Source organism: Ceratotherium simum, chromosome 14 (genome assembly GCF_057802395.1).
Source record: "Ceratotherium simum simum isolate JZ-2026a chromosome 14, ASM5780239v1, whole genome shotgun sequence".
NCBI classification, from domain to species: Eukaryota; Metazoa; Chordata; class Mammalia; order Perissodactyla; family Rhinocerotidae; genus Ceratotherium; species Ceratotherium simum.
The window spans coordinates 5852753-5878614 of NC_141913.1; the positions used below are offsets into that span (position 1 = coordinate 5852753).

At 41.0% G+C, this 25862-nt stretch overlaps 1 long non-coding RNA gene and 1 pseudogene across 1 annotated transcript in view; one reads left to right on the forward strand and one right to left on the reverse strand.

Annotated features, from left to right (window-relative positions):
• The first annotated feature begins 332 nt into the window (after positions 1-332).
• Positions 333-25862, forward strand: part of LOC147915250 (uncharacterized) — an 82021-nt gene continuing 56491 nt past the window's right edge. The window contains exon 1 of the long non-coding RNA XR_015554246.1: positions 333-391. This is a non-coding gene — a long non-coding RNA (uncharacterized LOC147915250). The remainder of the gene's footprint in view (positions 392-25862) is intronic.
• On the reverse strand, positions 5402-9064 carry LOC101398572 (serine/threonine-protein kinase MARK2 pseudogene; annotated as a pseudogene).

Here is a 25862-nt window from a genome sequence, read left to right on the forward strand (position 1 = left end):
CGCCCAGTGACCCGCGGGCGGGCTGGGCGGTGACTGCAACGTCCACAAGGATCCCCCGGCCCCGGGTGTGGCGATAAGGGAGCGGCCAAGCGCCGGTTTGAACTAGAAAGAGGAAACTCCCCGGAGAGCGACGAGCTCCTCCCACAACTGCGAAACCCGGGGCTGGGGTGGGGCCTCGGCCGGCTGGGGGCGGGGCCTCTGGGGCGGGACCGGTGTGGGGGCCTGAGCGCCCGCCCCGCCCCGCCCCGCCCCGCCCCGCGGTCTGCGGGTCGGCCCTCCTTCCCCCGCGCAGAGCTCGCGTCTCCGCGGCCGCGTCTGTCTGCGCGGCTCGGGTCCAGCGAGGCGGCGCCGCGTCCACCCTGCTCAGGGGAAACGTTTCAGACGTTTCGAGGTAAAAGCCTAGAGTTGTGAGGGGCGATAACCTTGAATGCTGAGATGTTTTCTTAACAAGTTGAAACAAGTTAAGTCAAAGTCCGGACCCGCAGCTCCGCCGTCGGGGCCCCGCCTGGGGGGTGCGGTGGGCGGTGGTGGGGTCCCGGCGGCTGCTTCTCCGGTCATTAGAACGGGTTGTTTGCCTAAGCGAGGACGGAGTTGTCTGTGCTGGCGATAGAAAACGTTATGAGAACCACCAGACTGTGTTCTGTGCCATTTCCCGCAAGCTCCCGTCGGACCATAATTTCCATTTCTATAACCCCTCTACCGGAGAGGCGGAGACGCAGCCCTGGGCTCAGTGCCGGGACTTCGCGGGCCAGGGCCCGGGCTGTAACGGGGAAGGCCTGAGGCATTGCTTAAATAGCAAAGTTTTCTGCTTGTGTAGATATAAATTCCCTTCTCCTTCTTTACATTTAATTTGTATTATTTCACACTTCTTGAGATGATTTCTAAATTCACATACCTTTGAGACAAACGTGAATAGGATCCTATAATGTGTCATCCATTTCTAAATATATTGCAATTTCACATATTTCTGTAATTTCACATCTATGTTTTCTATTTCTGAATATCTTATGTCAAGTTTGAATGATGAGTTTGTAAAATGTGTGCTCTTTAGGAAATAGGTAGATTTTGCTTTTAATTTAAAAATTAATTTTTCAGAATTTCCAGGGTTATTTGATAGGTATGCCTATTATTTCATATGAACATTTAAAAAATAGTAAAACTGGGGAGCCGGCCCGGTGGGGTGGTAGTGGTTAAAGTTCCTGCACTCCGCTTCGCTTCCGTCGCCCAGGGTTCGCAGGTTCAGATACTGGGTGTGGACAGTCGCACTGCTTGTCAAGCCATGCTGTGGCGGGTCCCATATAAAGTAGAGGAAGATGGGCACGGATTTTAGCCCAGAGCTAATCTCCCTCAGCAAAAAGAGGAGGATTGGTAACAGATGTTAGCTCAGGGCTAATCTTCCTCACCAAAAACAAAAAACAGTAAAACTGGATTCTCAAATTTCCAGTAGCCTCATTTAAATCCTCAATACATTTTAATGTGAAATATGTGAGTTAATAGCTCCTTTTCTATTTCCTGTGGAAATTCTGAAGTTCATGTCGGCTGGATTTTGGCAAAATCACATCCCATCTGTACACGCTGCATACATTGCTCAAAGATTATTTCCAAAGGCACACTGCTAATGTTCCTAGAACTTATATTAATTTCTCCAACTTTTAAGAGTTTTTAATATGAAATATTTGGGCTCAAATGAATTTATATTTTGGAAGATGAATTTCTCAAGGGCAAGAGAACGGAAACAACCCTCCTGTTCAAAGGGGGTGGGAGGTGGGGCCAGAGGGGACAGCCCTGCCCACTTCTCCCCCAAGTCTCCAGGGCTGAGTTCAGTCCTGACCCTTGAGCTCAGCTCCCTCCACTCAGTCCCGCTGCGATGCCGATGCGAACACAGACGAAGAAGCCAGGGCTGTACACCATTTGAGGGTCAAGGGGTGCTGGTATCTGAACTCCCCATTTACTGTTTCTTCAGCCCCCTCTCTCCTGACGTAGCAGTTAAGTGATACAGCTCTGCCGGTGTAAACATCCAACCAACCTCCATATCACCTACCCCTCAAGTCTTCTGCATTCCAGTTTATACGCAGTGCTCATGGAGTCTCCGAATACACAGAAGTGGCTCCTCTAGGGCCTGCTTGGAGTACACATTGATGGGAAGCTCCCAAGCCCCCCAGGGGAAGCTGAGCCCATGAGATAGATATCTGAGTAACCAAGGACTTCCCACCACTTCTCTGGGTCTCTATTTTTTGGCTGAGAATTAGTGTGATGAGAGGTGAGGAGTAAAAAGAAGGGACAATGAATTTTAGTATAATTTCTTCAATTTATGTTTATGCTTTCATATTTCAATTATTACAACAAAAAAAGAGTTTCCAGGCACTCATTAGAAAAACTCCATCACTGAAGAGCCAGTTCCTTTTTCAGAAGAAACTACAACCTTCTGTAAACACAGTGCTTGTAGGATGGCAGTTTCATGAGGGTCACACAAATGGCTTGAGGAGGAAGTTGTCCCACTAAAATGGAGTGCAGTGTGTGTAAGGGAGCCTGTGCCACATCATTGCCTGGGAGTAACCCAACCTTCCTTCTCGGGGCCCGCCCTTCAAGACTATGTGACCATCAAGCAGCCTGAGTGTCCTAACATCTAAGGGAGCTTCCAGTGTGAGAGCAGAGCCCTCCACTGTGAGTCACACTTGGGAACCCTTGTGGAACGAGGCAGTGGATGTGTTTGTTAGGATGGTGGGATAAAGGGGCGTGGACTTGCAGATTCCAATTCCCCTGCATGGGGACATGACCACACAAGAGACTGGCAGGTGGGAAGTTTGTGAATAATGTAGCTCCCAGGGTTGGAAACATCTGTCAGGCTTTTGTCTTTCTGAGTTTCTGCTAAGATCGGAATGCTCATGCCCCAAAACTGGTCTCAATTTTTTTCATGATAAAAATGTTTATGTACTTATGTGTATATTAATACTCTAACAATGCCATGTCGGAAGTAAAGAAAACGTAGCAATTCACTAGTACAAAGAGGGGAATAAAGAACAAAGTTTGTGCTCAAAATCCAATGGCTGATGACGCAGCCTCAGATACACACTTCATAGGTCCCAAAGGCCTCATTATGGGAGACCTCAGGTCTTTCCTATGTTCAGACCTGCATGCACAGGACAGTGCAACTCACCCACAATGTCCCCACCCTCTCCCTTTCCCCCATACTGTCCCTGTTGAAGGTCAATCAACTGGACATCTTCATTCACTCTCTGTTTTTGGCCTTCCCGTCATAAAGCATCTGCAACCTCCCTTGGCCTGCCTCTAGCTGTGTTGATCTCTCAGGAGAGCAGAGTGTCTTCAGGGAGAATTAGACCTATGAGACCTGCCAGGTAGCATCCATGCCACTCAAGTGCTAACATGTCATTCTCAGTGTGTACTCTGAGCACAAGTCTCTCAAGATGCTCAGGTGAAAAGCTGCCCAAACCTGGAAAACTGCAAACTTGCCCCTCCTTAAGAGCTACAATAGACATGTGCATTTCTGAACTAATTTGATCTGAGGATCTATTATCAAGGAGCATTTATTATAAATACTTCTAAGCATCTTGTGTTCTACAGAATGTCTTCTGAAAACATTGAGCTTGTGCATCTGAAATTTTCCTTAGGGCCTATGTTAGGCAATCAGTCAAGTGGGTGAAGCAAGCTTTCTGCCTCGGTTGGTCCCCAACAGCCTGGAACTGATTTTCTCTGCTGTACTTTCCCAGTGAAAGGAGTGCTGTTTTTGCCGCACACACAGCCCCATGCTCACTGCTGAAATGTACAGTCTGCTGTCGTTCTCTGGGTCTCCAGATCTCTGAAGATCTGCCCTGCCATGTCCTCTTCCTTCCTCAGCCAGCTGTCTCCCACCCATTCTGTAAGACCATCAATCATGACTTCTTGTAGGAAGCCTGATCCTCTCGCCACTTCCCACCAACCTAACCCCCTCCTCCTAGGCTGGATTAAGTGCCCTCCTCTATTCATATTGCCACCATTCAACAAATAAAAGCAAAGAGGTACTTCTTTATCAGTTGCTTGGTGCTGGGCACTTCAAGGTGCTGAACAGATACTTGTGAATGAATCTCCAACTAGTATGTTTGCTCCTTGAGGACAAGTATTATATTTCTCTCATCTTTCTAGCTCCAGCACCATGCAAGCATATAGTAGTTGCCCACTAAATACATTTGTTTGACAAATACTTATTATATACACATCCAACTCCTAATATCTCTTCAAGAGTCAAAATATTAACTACTTGGATAAATTAATTTGTACATTAATAGAAAAGGATTGGGATAGGGAAAGGACTCTTCAGCTTTATAAGTGAATTTTAAGTGTACAAGAGAAGTTCATCCTGAAGACGTCACTCTGCATTTGCTCTCTAGCTTGTAAGATTTTGACATGAGGCAGGAGAGGAGCAGGGAGGCCGCCCTGCTAGCCAGCACCTCCTCTTTAGATCTGGATCAGGCCCCTCCTAAAGCTGTAACACTAGAGGGCCCAGTTCTGTGCCCAAGGGCCTGCAAGGCACCTTCCCCCAGGCTAAGTAGTGTTCCCTACACCTTTAGCGTTCCCAGCACTCTGGACAGCTTCATTTTTCTTTCACATTTTTGAGGCAGAATTTGTAGTCAGGACTGTGTCCTACTTATGCAGAGAAGGACTTAGGGGACTGCAGACGAATTAATTCACAAGAAGCTCTGAAGAGTGCTACACAAAGTCGTTGGATGTCTCATCTCTCATATGACTGAATTATCCATTTATGAGACACAGTGTCACCAACCTCTAAAGGATGCCAAGACCAAGACTCCAGAGGCCGCAGACCTGAGCCACGGGAGGCCATAAGCTGGGGTTGAGAGCACAAGCTCCTGACATAAGCTCTGCCACTCACCAGCTCCGTGACTCTCTACAAACTACTTAACCCCACTCAACATCCATTTCCCAGTCTGTTAAATGGGCCTTTGTGTAAATTCCTAAAAGGAATTGAAATGGTACAGAAAGTCTTTGGCCACTAGTAAATGCTATTGTTATTTGTTGGTATTAATAGCATTGTTGTCAAGCCTGCTCAAGGAAGTGACAACCCTGTGTTCTCTAAGACAAACATAAATGAGAACCATTCGAATCAATAGTCACCTCCCACAATCCAGCATTTAAAGCAACTCAGAAAATGAGATGTTAAATTCTTCCCTATTAAATTTTGTTGATTGTGTTTGTTTATTTCTACAGAACCATTCCCCTCCCCTAAAAAGATAGAAGGAAAGAGGGAGAAGAACAGAGGAGGGGAGAAGTGCCCCAGGACAACAGTCCAGTCTCTGAAGTTTCGCCCAGGTCAGGCAGGAGGGCTCCTTGGAACTCAGGATCTTCATGCTCCACGTAAAGTGCAGGGGTGAGGCTTGACCTCCCCACATTCTTTCTTGCCTTGGCTGTCCACCACGGGATGTTTATCGGCCCCCCTCTATTTTGAGCTTCATGCTGATCTTTCTGACCACTTGAAACACAGGTGTCTGAGTATGAAGGTGGAGAACCTCCCAGTGGCTCCCTGCACACCTTGGCTGTTGCCAGAGGGAGAGGCTTGGGTCACGCCTTCGGGCAGATTGTGGTCACCACACCTGACTGAGCTGCCCAACGTGGAGAGAGTTTCCTTTGGAGGACACATCCTGGGGACAGTTGGCTCCATCTGGGGCTCCGCCATTTGTTGCTGGTATGTGGGTGGAGGGGGTGTCCTCAGGGCCACACTGAGGTGCTGTCCAGGGAGATGGTCTTCATCTCCAGGCTGGGTAAAGAACTGGCAAGCACTGTTCCACCATGCTGTTGGCCTCTCTCCCTGACTCCTGGTCCTTCCCAGGCTGCTGATTTTCTCTGTTAGAGTAGAAATTAAAGATGGGAATGGCATGCTCGCTGAAACTCTGCTACTTTGGGCTAGCAGAGACCCTAGGCTGTAGCTTGCAGGATGCGGATGGACTGTAGCTGTTGGTGGGATCAGCTGAAGTCCAACACTTCACAGTGAAGCCCCTGGTCCAGCCCTTCAACTTGGGTGTCTTGCAGCCCAGGAGCAGATAAATGGCTATTGCTTTGTCATACTTCTAGCCGATGAACAAGTCCTGGATCTCTTCCTGTTTGTAGCCCTTGGACACCATCAACTCAATCTGTCACGAGTCCTTATAGTCATCTCAACATAAGGCTCCTGCTGGCCTATGTTCATTCATAGGTCCTTCATGGTTTCCTCTAAAGTGTCTCTCACTGGGGTTGAGGATCAGGAATTTCTTGAGCAGGTTTTCACATTCCACCAACATGTAAAGGAGATAATGGTATATTCTGCTCAGTACCCATTCCCACAGCTCCCTGAAAGTCTGTCTATTAAAAGGCAAGGACCTGGTGACCATCACATAACGGATGACTCCAGACAGCCCACATCCCTGTGGGGCCATTGTACTTTTGGCCCCAGAAGAGTTCTGGGCGGCATAAGGGGGACTGCCACAGAAGATATCTAGCTTGTTGGCAAAGGTTAACTCATTGTTGAAGCTAGTCTACAATCTTGATGTTCAGGTCAGCATCCAAAAGCAGGTTGTGCCTTCAGGTCCCTGTGGACGATGCCCTTCTGGTGGCAGTACTGCACAGTGAATACTCTCTGGCGGAATCTGCCTCGGACCTCTTTCTCTTTCGTGTGGCTGTGGTCCAGTAGGTAATCAAACGCCTCTCTTCCACTAGTGTACTCCATGAACAGGTAGAGAGTTTCCTGGGTTTCAGTCACCTCAGATAATTTCATGATGTTGGGGTGATTTGAAGCCTCATGCTCTAGACTTCACAGAATGCTATATGGAAGCTGGAAGAGCTCTGCTGACTCTTGTTAATGACCTTCACGGGCGCGTCTTCCCAGTCAGGATATGCTGGGCCAACTTCACCTCAGCAGCTACCTTAGCCGATGGTCTAGTAGATGGTCTAGTAGGTGGAGCTGGTAGTTGCCAATATGGGTCTGCTCCTCAGCAGAGATGGCCAAGAGGTCCTGAAGTATGGTGGACTTACTGCCAACAATACTAACAAAGTTAAAAAGGAAAATGAGAAAAATAACAAAGAAAATGAAGAATAAAGAAAAAAGGGGAAAAATAAAAAGAACAAAAAGAAAAATGATAAAAAGACAAAAAATAAAGAAAATGAGAAAAAGAAAAAAGAAAAAGAAAAATGAGAAAAATAAAAAAGAAAAATGAGAAAAATTAAAATAAAGAAAAATGAGAACAAATAAATGAATAGGAAAAAAGAAAAAAATGAGAAAAAAAGAAAAAAGAAATAAAATAGACAAACAGCCAAAAAGGAAGAAAATATAACTGTGATCAAAAAGTCCCTCAAGTTACCAAAAACCAGCTTTCTGGGCTGAAAGAACCAAAAACCTAGGCCCAGCCCAAGACTTAGGGGCTTGGAATTCTATAACAATGACTCCTTACAAGGTCATAGCAAGAAATGGACCTATCAGGGCTAGGAATAATTCATAGTGGTTTTCTCATTTTTGCTTTCAAGAACGCTTTACTCTTTAAAAATAAAAAGAGGCGGGGGCACGGGGGGTGCGGGGGACCCAAAAGGCTTTTTGTTTATGTGGATTATAGCAATTGATATGTATCTTATTAGAAATTAAAATCTATAGGATGCTTCAGTGGCCTTTCCATTTCTAATTTGAAAACCGGTAATAATTTTTGGCTTTTAAAGAGCTCATAATGTCTACGCTTAAAATGTTCAATCTCTCTTTCTTTAAACTTTGAATTATTGATCTCAAAATGATGTCACAATTTAACTGGCATCACAATACCATAAAAAAATATTCTATTGCTTAAACACAATAAGGTACATTATTAACGTCTGTAAAGGTAAGGGGAAAATAGCTTTCATCATATTTTTCTCTTTCTTTTTTTTGGGGGGGGAGGAGATTGTCCCTGAACTAACGTCTGTGCCAGTCTTCCTCAATTTTGTACGTGGGATGCTGCCACAGCATGGCTTGATGAGCGGTGTGTAGGTCCATGCCTGAGATCTTAACTGGCGAACCCCGGGCCACCAAAGCGAAGCGCACGAACTTAACCACTATGCCACCAGGCCGGCCGCATATTTTTATTTTTTATAGTTTGCCCAGAATCTCTAGAGTAGATTCCTCCTTTCCATGATCCAGAAAACTTGCTATATCCACTTTTATATCTTTAAATGTAGACGTTACAACTGTGGGTCAAGAAAGCAAATCTTCTACTCTTTCTTTTTTAAGCTAGTAATCCATCATGCTTCGTGTCCGTATTATTCAGCATGGATGGGGATCCAGGTGCTGGGCGACCCCCTGGTGTTACTACCTCAGCAGAGGCACTCAAGAAGCCCCTTCATTTATTCCTTCTCTAATGCTCTTCTCTTTATGTAGATCCAAGTTTCTTACCTATATCATTTTCCTTCTCTCTGAAGAACTTCTTTTAACATTTCTTGCCAGGCAGATCTACTGGCAACAAATTTTCACAAGTTTTTTGTCTGAAAAAGTCTTTATTTCTCCTTCATTTTTCAGGGATAATTTTGCTGGGTACAGAATTCTAGGCTGGTGGGGTTTTTTTCTTGCTTGCTTGCATAGTTTCTAAAAGGAGTCTGATGTAATTTATCCTGGTCCCTCTGTAGGTAAGGTATTTTTTTTCGTCTGGCTTCTTTCAAGATTTTCTCTTTGATTTTTCTGCAGTTTGAATATGATATGCCTAAGTTTAGGTTTTGGGTTTTTGGGGGGTTTTTTGGTGTTTACCTGCTTACTGTTCTCTGAGCTTCCTGGATTTGTGGTTTGGTGTCTATCATTAATTTTGGAAAATTCTCAGCCATTATTACTTCAAATAGTTTTCCTGTTCCTTTCTCTCTTTCTTCTCCTCTTGGTATTCCCATTACATATATGATACACCTTTTTTAATTGTTCCACAGTTCTTGGATATTCTGTTCTGTTTCTTTCACTCTTTTTTCTCTTTGCTTTTCAGTTTGGGAAGTTTGTATTGACATATCTTCAAGCTCACTGATCCTTTCCTTTGGCCATATCCAGTCTACTGATGAACCCATAAGAGGCATTCTTCATTTCTGTTACAATGATTTTGATTTCTAACATTTCCTTTTGATTCTTTCTCAGAGTTTCCATCTCTCTGCTTATATTATCCCATATGTTCTTGCATGTTGTTCACTTTTTCTATTAGAGCCCTTAGCATATTAATTATAGTTATTTTAAATTCCCAGTCTGATAATTCCAAAATTTTTGCCACATATGAGTCTGGTTCTGATGCTTGCTGTCTCTTCAAGCTGTCTTTTTTGCATTTTAGTATGCCCTGTAGATATTTGTTGAAAGCTGGATATGATGTACAAGGTAAAAGGAGCTGAGGTAAATATGCCTTTAATATGAGATTTGTGTTTATCTAGCTAGAAATTAGACTGTGTTTACTATTCATTGTAGCTGTGTCAGAAGATAAATTTCCTCTGATGTTCTTGTTTTTTTTCTTCTCTGTCATCTTTGGGTTTTCCTAGAGACTTCTTAAATAAGGTCCGAGGCTTGTAGTTCTTTTCGTGATAATCTCCTATTATGGTACAGGAGCTGTACATATGATGTGGTAGTAAGGTGTGGAGGGAGGGGAAGCATTTTATAGTTCTGTGATGAGGTCTCAGTCTTTTAGTGAGCCTGTGCTCCTGGGCTGTGACCGTCACAAGTGCTTCTCAGCTACCACCCCCCTCTTTTAGGTGAGTCAGGAAGGCTACACGGGACTGGAGTTGGGTATTTCCTCCCCCCCAGGTCCCTGAGGCTCTGGTAAAACTCAAGGTGGTTTCAAGTCTAGTGAAATAATTTCCCTTGAGCATAGGCTTTTGTTAAAGAAAACAGAATGCTCTGAATGTATTTCAGAATAATTACTTTTCCCATTTTGAGTTAATTTTTAATTGGATTTTATTTATTTTCACAGAGATCCTTTGTTTCTTATTTTTGTTATCAGAATTATGGTTTCTCATAGGCGATGATGGCAGGAGTGCTATCAGAAAGCAGGAACAGTATTTTATACAATCTTTTAAATGTTAAACATATCCTGTAAGAAGAAAGGCCTTTTAGTTAAAGTTTTTAACTGGTAATTACAACAAATTTATTAGCATAACCAATCAATCAAGATTGGTGGGTCAATCTAGCATTTTTATGGAAATCTGCAAATCCTAGGAAGCTCTTGGTTGTTTCTGCAGAAACAAACTATGGCGGGGTTCTCACAAGTGCCAGGGGTCTGTAGATATATTCTCAATGAGTCTAGATTTCTCAAAAGTATTTTTAAATGTTTTATTTTAGATGATAAACCATAAACTCCACTTCGATGGGTGGACTACAGTTGGGTTTGGGTCTCCAGGAATTAGTGTCAACTTAGAGCCAATATCTAGGAACCCTAAAAGGTCTGTGTAGTGGATTGAATAGTGTCCCCCCAAAATTCATGTTTTTCCCAGAACCTCAGAATGTAACTTTATTTGGAAATAGGGTCTTTGCAGATATAAAGAGTTAAGATAAGGTCATACTAGATTAGGGTGGGCCCTAAATTCAATGACTAGAGTCACTTATAAAAAGAGCAAAGGTCACACAGAGATACACACACAGACACAGGGAAGAAGGCCATGTGCAGATGGAGGCAGAGATTGGAATTTTGCTGCCACAAGCCATGGAATACCAGGAGCCACCAGAAGCTGGAAGAAGCAGGGAAGGATTCTCCTCTAGAGCCTTTGGAGGGAGCACAGCCCTGGTGATACCTTAGTTTCAGATTTCTGCTCTCCAGAACTACGAGAGAATAAAATTCTGTTGTTTTATGCACCCAGTTTGCAACAATCTGTTATGGCAGCCCTAGGAAGCTAATACAGTGTGGATATTTTTTTTTCCACAGTGCACAGTAAGTAAACATGGTTCCCTTTTAGAAAAGATTGGAGTACAATTTGAAGTATATAGTTGTGGAGTTCTTTACGGTCCTTCCTCAAGGTTACTTGGTCTCCCTTTCAATCAAGGAGCTGTGGTTCTGTGAACTGACTTAGGTCTGGAAACTGGGTGAATGGCCATAAGTGTCCGTTAATTGTGACTTGAGTCAGGTTTCTGGCCACCAGACCTGGAGTTTTTCTTGTTAAATGAATCGTGTAACATTTTGATAGGCTGCTCATCATTTCATTCCTAGGGACACTATGATTAATTAACCACTGCCAAAGATTCCTGCAGGTCACATTCTGATTAGTACTTGGTCTCTGATGCATGTTGCTGTAAATGTGCCTACTTTGTCTTTGGTGGTTAATGGCTGCCATTTGACCTCTGCCACCCTGGGATCCTAACATCCCAGTGAAATCAAAAAGCCAAACACAATGGTGGTGTCTCCCAACATGATACCTAGCCAACAGTGGATAGCTCTATAGAATTTTTGTAAATTGCTAATGCTCCACTCACTGAGGTATTTCTCAATGCTTGAGTGACTAGAATGTCATCTTGCAATACAGTACAGATGAGAGGGATATAGGTCACACACACAGAGTGTGTGTGTGTGAGAGTAGCTATAGCTACTCTAATGTTCCTATCTTCCTAAGCCATTGCATTCTTTCCTTTACAATACATTATGCCAAAGAAGTTCTAGCCTCTCAACCTCATTAAATGTAGGTCAACATTGAGTCCAAGTTCTAGCCAATTAACAAAGTAAATTGTTAAAGCCACTTCCGGCTTCTCAATTAATATATTAAATCTGGAATTAATTTTAAGTGCACCCATATAAATATTTTCAGTCTAATCCCATGTTATACGCTGTCCCATTCAGTCTAACACCTTTAGAGTCTATTTCCATACACATTCTTTGGGTTTATGCTGATATAAATTAATAAAATTTTGCAATTCTATTGATGTATAAGCTATTGCCTCCCTTATCAGACTTTGTCCTTACACCCTTGGAGCGTTACATTATTACAGGACTACAGCTAGGAAGGCAAGGGGTGGATGAGGTAGATCTTGAATAGAATAGACATCCTCTTACAATGCAGCTGCCCAAGATCAGATTATTTCAGGGTCTTCAAGCAATCTCCTCAGACATGAAAATGGGCTGCTTCCACGGGCTTGCGAATGACTCAGAGGTTCAAGATTCTTGCCTTCATCTGAGTCCTACAAGAAGTCTTCATTCTATTTTTCAGAGTCTCAGTCCTTCACAATCAGTGTCTTAATTTTCATATGAGAGACTTGGTGAGGCTGTGAACTTAACTTATCCTTTCATTCTTTTTTTAAAAAACTTTTTTGAGGTATAATTCACATAGCATACAATACACTCATTTAAAGTGTACTGTTTAAATGGCTTTTAATATATTCACAGATTTGTTCAACCATCACCACAATCAATTTTATAAGGTTTTCATTACCCCGAAAAGAAACCCTGCACTCCTTAGCCATCACCTCTGAATTCCTCCATTCATCCACACCCCCAGACCTAGGCAATCACTAATCTACTTTCTGTCTCTATAGATGTATTTGCCTAATTTGAACATTTCATAGAAACAAAATCCACAATATGTGGATTCTTTGTGACTGGCTTCTTTCACTTAGCATAATTTTTTAAAGGTTCATCCAAGTTGTAGCATGTAGTGGTACCGTATTCCTTTTTATGGCTGAATAATATTGTGTTGTATGGCTATACCATGTTTATTTATCCATTCATCAGTTGGTGGGCATTTGTTAGCCAATGATGTTGAACATCATTTCATGTGCTTATTGACCATTTGTATATTTTCTTTGGAGAACTGTGTATTCAGATCCTTTGCCCATTTTTAACTGCATTATTTGTATTTTTATTATTAAGTTATAACAATTCTTTATATATTGTAGAAACAAGTCCCTAATCAGATATAAAATTTGCAAAAGTTTTCTCCCATTCTGTGGGTTGTCATTTTACTTTCTTAATAGTTTTCTTTGAAACACAAGAATTTTTAATTTTGATGATGGTCCAGTTTACCTATTTTGTCCTTTGTTGCTTGTGCTTTTGGAGTCATATCTAAGAAACCATTGCCTAATCCAAGGTCATGAAGATTTCCCCTATGTTTTATTCTGAGAGTTTTATAGTTTTAACTCTTACTTTAGGTCTTTGATCTATTTTTGAGTTAGTGTTTGTATATGGTGTTAGGTAAGGGTATAACTTCATTATTTTGCATATGGATGTCCAGTGGTCCTGGCACCATTTGTTGAAAAGACTGTCCTTTCCTCACTGAATTGCCTTGGCACCCTTGTCAGAAAGCAACTGATCATAACTGTGAGGTTTCGTTTCAGGACTCTCAAGTCTATTCCATTGATTTATATGTCTGTTCTTACACTAGTACCACACTGTCCTGATTACTGTAGCCTTATAAGTTTTGAAATCAGGAAGTGTGGGAAGTATGAATCTTCCAACTCCACTCTTTTTTCAAGATTGTTTTAGCTATTCTGTGTCTCTTATTTCCATATGAGTCAGCTGGTTAATTTCTGGGAAAAAAAAAACCTAGCTGGGGTTTTGATAAAGATTGTGTTGAATCTGTAGATCAATTTGGGTAGTATTGCCATTGTATTAATTTCCTAGGGCTGTTGTAATAAAGTACCACAAACTAGATGGCTTAAAACAACAAAAATTTATTGTCTTCCAGTTTTGGAGATCAGAAGTCTGCAAGATCATGATCCCTCTGAAGCCTCTAGGGAAAAATCCTTCCTTGCTTCTTCCTAGCTTCTGGCAATTGCCAGTAACCCTTGGTGTTCCTTGGCTTGTAGCAGCATCACTCCAGTCTCTGCCTTTATCATCATATGGCATTCTCACTATGTGTCTGTGTCCAAATTTCCCTCTTCTTATAAAGAACCCAGGGATTATATTTAGGTTACATCCTGATCCAGTATGCTGTCACCTTAACTTGATTATGTCTGCAAAACCCTATTTCCAAATAAGGTTACAATTCACAGGTTCCAGGGGGACATGAATTTTGTGTTACATTATTCAACCCAGTAGAGCTATCTTAACAATAATAACTCTTCTGATCCATGATCATGGGATATTTTTCCATGTATTTAGACCTTCTTTAACTTCTTTCAACCGTGTTTTATAGTTTTCAGGATATAAGTTTTGCATTTATTTCATTAAATTTATTCCTAAGTATTTATTCTTTTTGATGCTGTAGTAAATGGAATTATTTTCTTAATTTTGTGTTCAGTTGGCTCATTGCTACCGTATACAATTGATTTTTTTATATTGATGTAACCTACAACCTTGTTGAATTTGTTTATTAGTTGTAATAAATATTTTAGTGGATTTCTTAGAATTTTATGCTGTGATTCTGCAACTCAAACAAATACATTTTGGTTTTTATTTTCACTGACATCTGCCCCATTGATTACAAGAAGTAAGAGTCTTTTTATGACTTCCATAGAGGCTCTCTGGTTCTCTGACAGTGGCCATGACATGAGCTAAGAATTTAAAGACTGGAACTTGTCATTTTCTTTGTGAACACTCTAGTGCTCTGAGATAAATCTACTCGATGAAATAGTCCTTTTGGTCATTATTCCTGCCATATGGTCAAATGTAGCCGCCATTTGTCCCCCAGAACATTTGATTCAGTAGGCTTTTCATCACAATTTGATTAATCATGATGCTACTGCATGCCATGGATCACTAGCATCTCACTGATAAGGAGCTTCTTCCTGTACTCAAATGCAAGAACAGTACCAAAGCAATTCTCAAATCCCATCTTTGAGGATCCATTTCCTAGAAACACTCAATTTATCAGTTAGGGTCAGTTAGAGGGGGGAAACCAAGACAGTTATTTTTACAGAGAGAATTGAATAGAAAGAATTATTAAATAGATATAAAGTTGTTAACTAAGAATTGAAAAGACAAAAATAGAATACTAATGTATCATGAGGGGAGCAACCAAAGAGAGCAGCTAGGACTGTTAGAACTGTTTCAACTTAGAAGCATTGGGAAGGGACTCCATTGAGTTGAAACTGAGACCTCTGAGGAGGGGGAAGTGGTTGGTTTATGCTGGGTGTCTCTGAGGAGACTGGTTCTTTGAATGTTGGAAAACTGGGGAAGAATTTGAAGGGGAGGAAGACTGTCCTCTACCCACTCTGGGTCCTTTCTGGCTGGGCTACAAATTAAATTGACATGAGACCGAATAGCAGGAGAAAATCAAACAAAGCTTTATAACATGTATACACGCGAGAAACCAGGGAAACAGAGTTTCCTGACAAATGGTGGAGGTTTTCACCTTAAATAGCATATTCAGATAGACAGAGGAGGATGTTGGGGTAGTGGTTTGGGGTTTCAGAGGGGAAGAAGACAATTCACATGGAGATGGAAATGCAAATGTCTGTCAGACACCTCTTTACAGGGCCACCTATAGAGAATGTGGCTGGAGAGACAGAATTTTGATAAGATGGGCTTATTGGTGCCTTTCTTATTGTACCTATTTTACATTATACCACAGCTAAATATGGTAGTGGCTCCTTCCTAGGACAGGCCTTCTATGTTAAATTCTTTAGGCAGTTTGGGAGGGGAAGGTCAAATGTCCTTCAGAGAAAATAATCAAGGTAAAGAGGCATATTTTGAGGTGGCCTATTTTGATCTCCCACAGTCTCCCCTTTGAAACTAAGAAGTTTCACAGTCTTTTTGAAACTTAAAGAAGTTTCATAGTCCAGAAGCCGAGTTGGTAGATTGTTCCATCTCACTGAACACATTTCTTAGTCTTGATAATAGATCAGTTAAGTTCATTTTAGAAGGTGATGATGCAAGTGGGCTCCCAAAGTTAGCCCTATATTGTGGAAGCAAGCAATCACGTATTTTAATAAGAAGCATTTCTATGGAAACAAAAGAAAAACAAGGTTAATGGTTGGAGCAAATTGTAAACCAGTTTCTGAGTTCAGAGGACAGCCAGTTAAGAAGATTTTTAGATGTCAGCATCAAAGCATCTTTTGCAGCTTAAAATATCTCTGATGATGTCATTAGGTAGTCTCTCGTAAGTCTGTATCAAGTCCACCAGCTTCAGTTTGCAAGGCTTCAGGAAAAAGGGCAGATTCAGTTCTCAGTGATTCCAAATGAAAATGATGGAAAAAATCAAAAACATTAGGTTGGAGATTTATAGCCAGATATTTCAGGAGACTAGAAGAGTTCAGGATCCAGTCCAGTCAATAAATATAAAACAAAAGCCTCAAAGACAATTAACAAAACTAGGATCTAATATCCACAAATATATACTATAGTTTGCACTGAAATAATTTTTCTCTCTAAAATCACCCTCATTTTTATCAAAGATAGCCCAATTAAGACTAACTGGTCTGCAAAATAAGTCTAGTTTCAATACATTTGGCCCAATTATTTATGTAAGTACAGCAATAGTAACTGATCATATAGGCTCTTTTAAATCTGCTTTCTGGAACTTTTTATAAGGAATCTCAGATTGAACTTGAAAGGCCTCTCGAGGCCAGGAAAGCCAAGCCAAGGATTTTGTCATCAGACTTCGCCTGCAATACCTACAGATTTGGGTGAATTCCTCTCTTTTCAAGGTTCCTCAAAATATTGAGTTTCCTTGCACCTGCCAGATAAGTGACGTTCCTTACTTATCCAGTAAGTGTTGCTTGGAACATAAGGTACCAGGCCAATATTTACAAGTGGCTTTATTCCATAAAGTCCAATCTTCATTCCTCAAAAGCTGTCTGGTCATATCTGAGTCTGTATTTTTTTTTTAACTATAACATTCCAGTCAAACCTTTGGTAATATAACCAATGTTTCTAATTGTGTCCTGCCACAAGGAGAACAGATACTTATTGAACTTATAAAAATAATTATATTGCCATGAAATAAGAATATTCACTTACTAAGAGTTTCCAAATTCTGGAGGGATTAGGTAGAGAGAAAAAGATAAATATTTCAAGTCTGCTTACAAAGGTACAATTTACCAAATTGCCATATGTCATAGCTAGCTCAGGAGAAAAGAGAAGAAATTTGCCTTAATCTGAAAAAACAAAACATTAAAAATAATCAGCAATATTTCAAATGAAAGTCATAAAAATTATAATCATCCTTATCAGTTCATTCATTCCTGTGTAATCAACTCTTGATCTCCATCTTTTTGCTAGCAGCTTCATGTAGTCACCACTCTCTCCTTCAGAGTTTTATAATTTCCTACCCAGTGCAGTTTTATAGTCAGAAAGTTTGTCAGTAAATGTCAGAGTCCTTTCCATGAATCTCTGAAGATGAAAACATTTGTAAAAGCATCAGAGTAAAACAATAACTGTGTAAACAACAAAAGACTTAAAAATGACAAATGACAAAGAAACTTGGTTATTTCTGTGACGTACAACACTTTAAGATAATAAGTGGAATTATGATTGATAACCAGGACAGATGAGAATTCTAGGAATGTTATATAATTTTTAAAACACTTAGATCGATAACATTTACCCACACAATATCGTAGGTCCCTATGAAACAATGTGTAGTTATCCATTTAACCAAGGTGACAGTTAAAGATTTTCAGGCAAATGAAGGAAGTTAAATAGCTGTATGAAAAACCTTAGCACCTGTGGTTAGAGACCTGGTAAAAACAATACAGGAGATTTGTTTTGATCTTACTCTCCTTGAACACAAACATATTTTCCTTATTCATTTCTAGTAGCTTTAATCACATATTAGAATTTGAAACCCTTAGAAACCTTAATTTTTAACTAAAAACTAAGAAGTAAGCAATTATAAACTTCTTTTTTACATTAACATTTCATGGCTTGGCAAATGTATAAATACCTGTTATAATTTTAAAAATAAGTTACTTCATGATACAATCTTTTAATAAAACACAAGACATGTTTACCAATAGACCCAAAACACCTTTTAGTTTCTCTGTAATAAGCCAAAAGTAGATAAACCTATATTTAGCAATCAATATCTAATATCTTATTTGGAAATGATCTAGATACTCAATGAATTTTTATCATTTAATTTAACCTAGCAAAACTTGAAGGTTTCATGTTACCAAAGAGATTTTGGAAGCTATTTTAAGTACATACACCATAACACATAATAATTGTTAAAAGTTCACCCAACACTCATCTTTTTTACATCTATTTAGTTACTTGTTCCCAATAATTATTTAGATTGCCTACAAGACTTCATAAGACAGTAGATAAAATTAGCTGTCATTTATTATTTTGTTAGCCAGTTTTGTAATAGAAATAACGTCAGCTTATTTGAGCAATAAAAGTAGAATAAAGGCTGCGTGTCTGCATCATCCAATGCTGAAAACCAACAAACTTAGACAAGCTTTCAGTTACCAAAGGTTATTTCATATCATGTTAACTTGAAAGACATTTGGGTCAGTTGCATTTGGAAAGTAAGCACTTACTTTAAGCCTATTAAACAGAGCTCTTAATTTTAGTCATACCAGCCAGAGGTAAAATATCACACACATATAACATACATGTAGACACACACATAAACAACAGACAGGTGCAACAAAGATTTTATAGCCTCTGTTTTAAAAATTTCAGCAGTTTGCATCTGCAAAAGCTGCTTTTCCCAACTTTTTTTCTTTCTTTTAGTCTTAGGCCCCCCACCCCTTTTTTTTAAGCACTTGCAAGTCTCCGGAGTTCGGAGGGGGAGCCTGGCCATTCAGGAACTGGTTGGGCTTTTTAGAAGCTCAATTTCCCACTTTTCTTCTAGGTTTGTTTTGCTATAAAGTCTGAACAATGTCTAGGGACTGTGTAGTAGTGGGTCAGAAGTGTGCTGCTTGTGAGTGTTACTCCCTACAGAAAGGTCATAATCACTCTCTTACGTGCCTCGGTTTTTCCCACTGGCAGCCTAATACCACCGTGGGGGCTCAGAACACAGGTGACCAGCCCTTAAGCACTTCCCCGGACAAGCCTTTAGTTAATTAACATGAATGATAGTGGAGTTCCCTATGAGACCTCTGCACATCGTGAGGATCGCCTCTGACACTCCCGCTGAGGTTCTCAGTCACCTGAGAATGCCTTTCGGCCAGGAGGAGCAATATCCCTTTTCTTCAGAGCTGAACACATTCAGTCTCTCATCTCTGTATCAAGCAGTTTGTTCAGACTTTATAAACACAACTCTTTCCAATTTAAAGCCAAATTAAAAAGGTCAGCCTGCCCCATTCACTCAAAAAGTTCCCCCTAGGCTTGACCAGTTCCTTTTTCCCAGTGAGACACAATGTCTGTTCCCATAATACAACCAGGCAAAAAGAGATACAATCACTTCACATAAAAGCCCTTAAATATATCAGTTTTTCTACAAAATTTTATCTGAATTCCATCACCTCTTATACCTCTAATCATAGTTTTCATTGGAACTTTATCAATAGGTCTTGGTCTTATAATTTTGGACAAGGGAAGCTTTCCCAGTCAGACGTTTTAAAACATACTCAGGCAAAGTTGATACAACCTCTTTATATAAAATTAGCTTAAACATTCCAACCTTTATAATCTTATCAACACTTACACTTTTACATTTTCTCAATTTAGTTGTAATCTGAGTCAGGTTCTTAAGGCTAGTCAAATTTTTTTCCCTTTTTTTTTTTTAATCTGGCCTTTTCATAGGTACCAATAACACAATTATGGTGAGAGCTCTCAAAATTTTTTTTCCCCAATTCAGAAGTTTTTCCGATTTACATGATCCATCGTCTGGCCACATTGATGAGTAGGATCTTAACAGCGACTCATACCAAATCTGAACTATGGATGCAAGAGGCGTCCCCAAAAGAGATCCAGAGAATTCACTCCCCAAAATAAGAAAGCACAGCAAGAGACACCAAAGACCTCTTATGAAAGCAAATGGGACCCTTTATGACAAACTTCCCTGAGAGCAGGCACAGCCAGACAAAGAGAGTATCCCCCAGAACCCCAGTCTACTCAACTGGTCACCAAGATGCATGCTGGCACATGTATCCTCTGGATGGCAGAGACCAATGAGGTCACAAAGCCAAGCTGTCAAGACATAGAACAAGACAGAAGCCCAGACAACAGGCTTATAGAGATGCCTGTGTCTTATGACAAATGACAAAAAAAAGACAAGGACTATTTCTGGGATGAAGAGGATCACTTAACCAATGAGTACCCAACCAGATCCTAGAGTCCCTGAGTCCAAGAAGCTAGCTTCACCAATATTTTCTCCTGCTAATCTAAATTTAGAAAAGAAAAAAATTCACCACTCTCACTTTCATTGGACTCTGCAGGCAGAGATCTGGAAGACTGACATGGTAAGAACTCTCATCTCTTGCCAGCTCTTGTCAGGGGTCCAGGAACTCTCAGCTGCAGTAGTCCAGGAGTGAAGAGCATCCAGCCAGTGAAATTTTTATCCCATCCTTGTCACCAAACTGAAGGGGAGGAAGACTATTCTCTATCCACTCTGGGTCTTTTCTGGCTGGGCTACAAATTAAATTGACATGAGACCGAATAGCAGGAGAAAATCAAACAAAGCTTTATAACATGTATACATGGAAGAAACCAGGGAAACGGAGTTTCCTGACAAATGGTGGAGGTTTTCACCTTAAATAGCATATTCAGATAGACAGAGGAGGATGTTGGGGTAGTGGTTTGGGATTTCAGAGGGGAAGAAACAATTCACATGGAGATGGAAATGCAAATGTTTGTCAGACAGCTCTTTACAGGGCCACCTATAGAGAATGTGGCTGGAGAGACAGAATTTTGATAAGATAGGCTTGTTGGTGCCTTTCTTATCGCACCTATTTTACATTATACTACAGCTAAATATGGTAGTGGCTCCTTCCTGGGACAGGCCTTCTATGTTAAATTTTTTAGGCAGTTTGGGAGGGGAAGGTCAAATGTCCTTCAGAGAAAATAATCAAGGTAAAGGGACATATTTTGAGGTGGCCAGTTTTGATCCCCCATACATACAAGAAGCCAACAGGAAACAGACAAGAAGGAACAGGTCTGTATTCCTCCTCCATCCTCATGGTCCTCCTCTAATATCCCTCTTGATAAAGCATGAGCCCTAGCAGGTGAAACAGAAATGTGATTTGAAGAATTCCAGGCCAGCATCACAAAGCAGAGCATAGAAGAGTGGGTTTGAAAGTGGAGAGATAATAGCTTAATAATAGTCACACTGTGCCATAATAATTATCACGTGCCATGAGGGTATTGCTTTGCATGGTAAGGACACCACAGCTTATATGTCCAACCTCTATCCATAGCCCCACAAATGCTTCAAGCCTAAGAGTGTAAGTGCCAACAACGTGTTCTGGCTTTGGGAGGATAGATCTGGGGAAGAGGCCTGAGCAAACCGTAGGAGCTAGCTGAGTCATTTGGGTGGAGATTTCTAAGGTCCTGGATCCAGAGTGTGGTCTATTTGGAGGCACAGCCTCTGGGGGCACATCCCATTGGTCCCACAGACTCCTGACTCAGATAAAGGCACTGTTGGAGGAGGACTCTCTTACCTGGGGCTATGGGTGATCCCAGCAAGAAGCAAGGGAAGCTTACAGGGTAGATAATAGTGTCACTAACTTAAATGGTGACTAGAGGAGAAGGAACAGATTTGGGAAAAGTTGATGAGTTTAGTTTGGGGCATGTTGAAAGGCAGCATAGTGTATTATTTAAGAGCACAAACTCTAGAACCAGATAGCCTAGGTTCACAGCCTGTCTCCTCTATTTGTTAGCTATGCATTTTAAGTTAAATTACTTAACATCTCTATGCCTCAGTTTCCTCATCTGTAGAATAAAGATAATAATAGCATCTACATCATGGGGCCTTTGTGAAAATTAAATAAGTTGTAACATGTAAAGTGCTAGGACAGAGTAATTATTTGTAATCCTTGAGGTGTCTGTAGGATGTCCAGTAGGCAGCAGGATATGAGAGTCTAAATTCATGTATGAGGTCTGAGTTAGAGATACAGAGTTGAGAGATACATAGTTGACACTTGAGAGAAAGGAAGAGACTATCCCAGAGAAGTGTTGGGTAAGAATACAAGTGTCAGTGATGGAACTCTTGAAGGCCGAGATATTCAGGGCATCAGAGAAAGAAAAGTACATGAAGGAGGCAGCAAAATATCCCTACCTGTACATTCGCAAACACGCCTATCTCACACTGCAGTGACATAGATGGCTGCATGGCCTTATTCCCTCACCCAGATTCACAGTAACCTATCAGAGAAAGACTTCCTAGTTTCACACTTTCAAAACTGAACGCAAAGAGAGGTGCAAACTTTAGGCAGTACCTCTGTAATATAATAAGTACAAAACCCCACAAAATTGAAATGGCAGAGCAAACTCAACTGACTTGTTTACACTTATCCTCTCTACTTGCTTGGCTTCCGCCTTCAACAGGACAACAAAATCAGACTACAGCCTACTATGTCTAAGATCCGTACAAGGTATACCATATAGTATGGCAGACAGTTCTCTACATTGCCAGAAGGTTTGCTTCTGTCACCCTGGCTAGGGAAAATCAAGAATACACGCTAAACCTATGCTGAGGTGCTGGGTAAACAACAGTCACTTGACTTCTTGCAACTGCCAGCTTTGAGTAGAACATTCAGCATAGCAACAGAAATTTTTTAAATCTTGTAACAACTGAAGAACATGCAAGGCAGAAAGTCCTTAAAGCCCATTATAACATTAATAAATTATAATTAGTAAAAAGAAATCCCGCTGGACTTCGAATGCAGTGCAGATGGAGAGAGGAGGCCTCCAGAGAAGACAGTAGATGCTGCTTTAGATATAGTTTTTCTAAGAGTCCCTTGGCTAAATTTCCCTTAGGCTTAAAGTCCTCTAATCTTCACCATACAATTAGTGTTTTTCTCCTCCAGAGAAAAAGCAATTGGAATTAGCCAATTGTGTCTGGTAACTGTTAAAATAAAGAAAGTGTCATTGAGATCTGGATGAGCCTTTCCCAAAGGATAAGTTCCATGTGTTGTATCCAGTAGACATGTAATTCTTACCAAGTTCCCAAAAGAAACCTGGCTGTGTCCCAAAACTGCTGGTTTGCTCTTTGATGATGCTTTTAAGAAACTTAATGAAGTAAGGTTGTGTATAATTAGATCTCACTACAGTCAACATTTCTACCCCAAGGGAGATTACAAATATGGTCAAAACAACTTCTTTGTCTTCTTTTTTTAATAGATGCCTGTTTCAGGTAAAGTTTCTGTATCCACTCCTCTAAAGAGGGGAGGGGATGTTGATTTTGTGGGAGATCAAGATTTGGCTACCCTGAAATCTATCTCTTTACCTTGGTTGTTTTCTCTAGGGACATTTGACCTCCCCCACTAACTGCCTAAAGAATTTGACATGGTGGCTCCTTCCTGGAACAGATCTATCATGATGGCTGTAAAGATAATGTAGGATGGAGGTTACAATAGGAAAGGCACCAACAAGCCCCTCTTATCAGAAGTTCTGTCTCTCTGGCCACATTCTCTGGATGGCCCTGTGAGGAGTTGCCAGACAATCATTTACATTTATAAGGGAAATCTCCATTTGTAAAGGTATCTCCCTCTCTGTTTTGGGAAGAGGGGGGGATGGCCTCATTTCTAGAGGCTTATCAATGTGGAAGGTGAGGCCTTAAATCTGCATAATAACCTTACTCTTGTTTACTGTGCTTTAGTGGTAATCTCCTGTAACTGACTCCCCCCACCCCCAACATCCTCCTTTGTCATTGGCTGAACATGGTATTTAAGACGAAAATTTCTGCTATTGTGTGGAGAAACGCAGTGTCCCTGCTTTCTCCCATGTATACATGTTATTAAACTTGGTATTATTTTCTCCTGCTAACCTGTCTTGTTGATTATTTGGCCAGCCATAAGAACCTTAAGGAAAAGGGCACAGGGAGATTCTCCCTCTTCCCCTGACAATTTCTTACCAAAGATCTAAAGAGAAGAACTTAGAAGATCTGACCTAAGCAGCTGGCAGTCCACACAGTGACAGTGGAGGCTGCCCCAGCCCATATGCACCCTCATGAGCCTCAAGTTCCAGCACTTCCTGTTTTATGACACCAAATCTGCAGGGTCTTTGGATGCATTTGAGTTTGTAGTCCCACCTCAAGAGACATGCTGGCTTGCCCTTATCATTATGCTGTAAATAGGAAAGAGTATATCTTCCCCCATGTCATAGACACAGAGTTTTCGTTTCTATAGAGGCCAGATGCACAAGGACTCAGAGTGTCGTAATATGGACCTTTGGAAATACACGTTTGTACTAATTATTTCTCTTATTATAGGATGTGCATTGCTATGCAGATGGGAAGGGGCTACCAAGTGGGAAAATATCTAAAGAAAATGGGTGAGGTCTTATCCATACAGTCTTTGTGAGAGTTTTAATTTCTGAGACAATTTGGTGTGGAGTCTGCTCTCTTGATACAGAGAGTAACGTAACATCAATTAAATAGGCTAAAGTTTTGAACTAGATTGGTCTTGGTTAGTTTTCTAGGGCCAGCATAAAAAATTATTACAAACTGGGTGGCTTAAAAACAACTCTCATAGTTGTGGAGGCCAGAAGTCCAAAATCAAGATGTGGACAGGGTTGGTTCCCTTTGGGGAGTCTAGGGGAGAATCCATTTCATGCTTCTCTCTCAACTTCTAGCAGCTACCAACAATCTGTGGCATTCCTTGGCTTGTAGACACATCACTTCAACCTCCTCCTTCTTTGTCTCATGTGTCCTCCTGTTCTGTCTGTCAAATCTCCCTCTGCATCACTCTTATAATAACACCTATTATTAGATTTAGCACCCACTCAGGTAATCCAGGATGATCTCACCTTGAGATCCTTAACTTAGTTATATCTGCAAAGATCCATTCTACTTCTAATTCACAGTTTCCAGGGATTAGGACATGGACTATTGGGGGGCCACTAATCAACCCACTACAGTCTCTGTTTTACTTTTAAATCCTCAACCCCAGCTGCAAGAGGGAAAGTCCTAGAAGCATTACCTAATTGCTTTCACAATTTTATTTTCCCAGTATATCCATGAGATCTATAAAAATTCTTCCTCCACATTTTACAGATTAAAATATCAGAGACTCAGATAGTTTACATGATGTATATGGCCAAGATCTCACTACTCATAAGAGAAAGAGATAATAATCACTCATAACAGAGTCCCTCATTTCTGAATTGCCCAGCTCTAAAGAATTATTAGAATCCAGAGTTGTTTTCTGTTATTTACTATGAGAAACGATAAAAGCTGCACCATGCCAGAAGAACAGTCTGGTTGCTCGAGAAACTTTCCTTAATTCCCCCTTTAATGCTCATCTCCAACACTATCCACCATGCAGTCCAAATGATCATTTTTCAAAAATCTGAGGACAGCCGTCATTTCTTTGAAGTCCTCATGTCTTCAGCCTCCTCTTTGAGTTTTATTAACCTTTCCTGATAGTGTCTGGTTCTGTTTGTTGGGATAGCAGGCTGTCCACCTGGGGGTTCTGTCATCCCCAAGGGAGCCCGTGGACTTGGGGAAGCTTGGGAGGCCACATTGGGGTGGGTGCATGCCGGCATCATGAAAGGAGATTTTCTGTCTGAAGAGTAGCTCCCAGAGGAATCTTCAGATGCAAAGGTCCTTCAGCTACTCTGTCTCCCATTACCGCAACGACCCATGCTTCCTGATGAGTAATAGGAATGTTATCAGGAGAGAAGGAAAGCAGGAATCTGCAAGTGGGAACTTGTCCTCAGCTTGGAAGTGTTTGTCCTTGGGAAATCCTCAAAATAACCTGCCTCTCTACCTTTTAGATCCTTAATATACCAATAAGGTCTTAAAAGACACTAACCAGATGAGGGCTGAGGGAGACAAAAAGCCACCCTTTGACATCCAGGAACTGATCTGACATTCACAGCTAAGCCATAAACAATATCACAGATTATCCATATCAAACAAGATCACTCTGA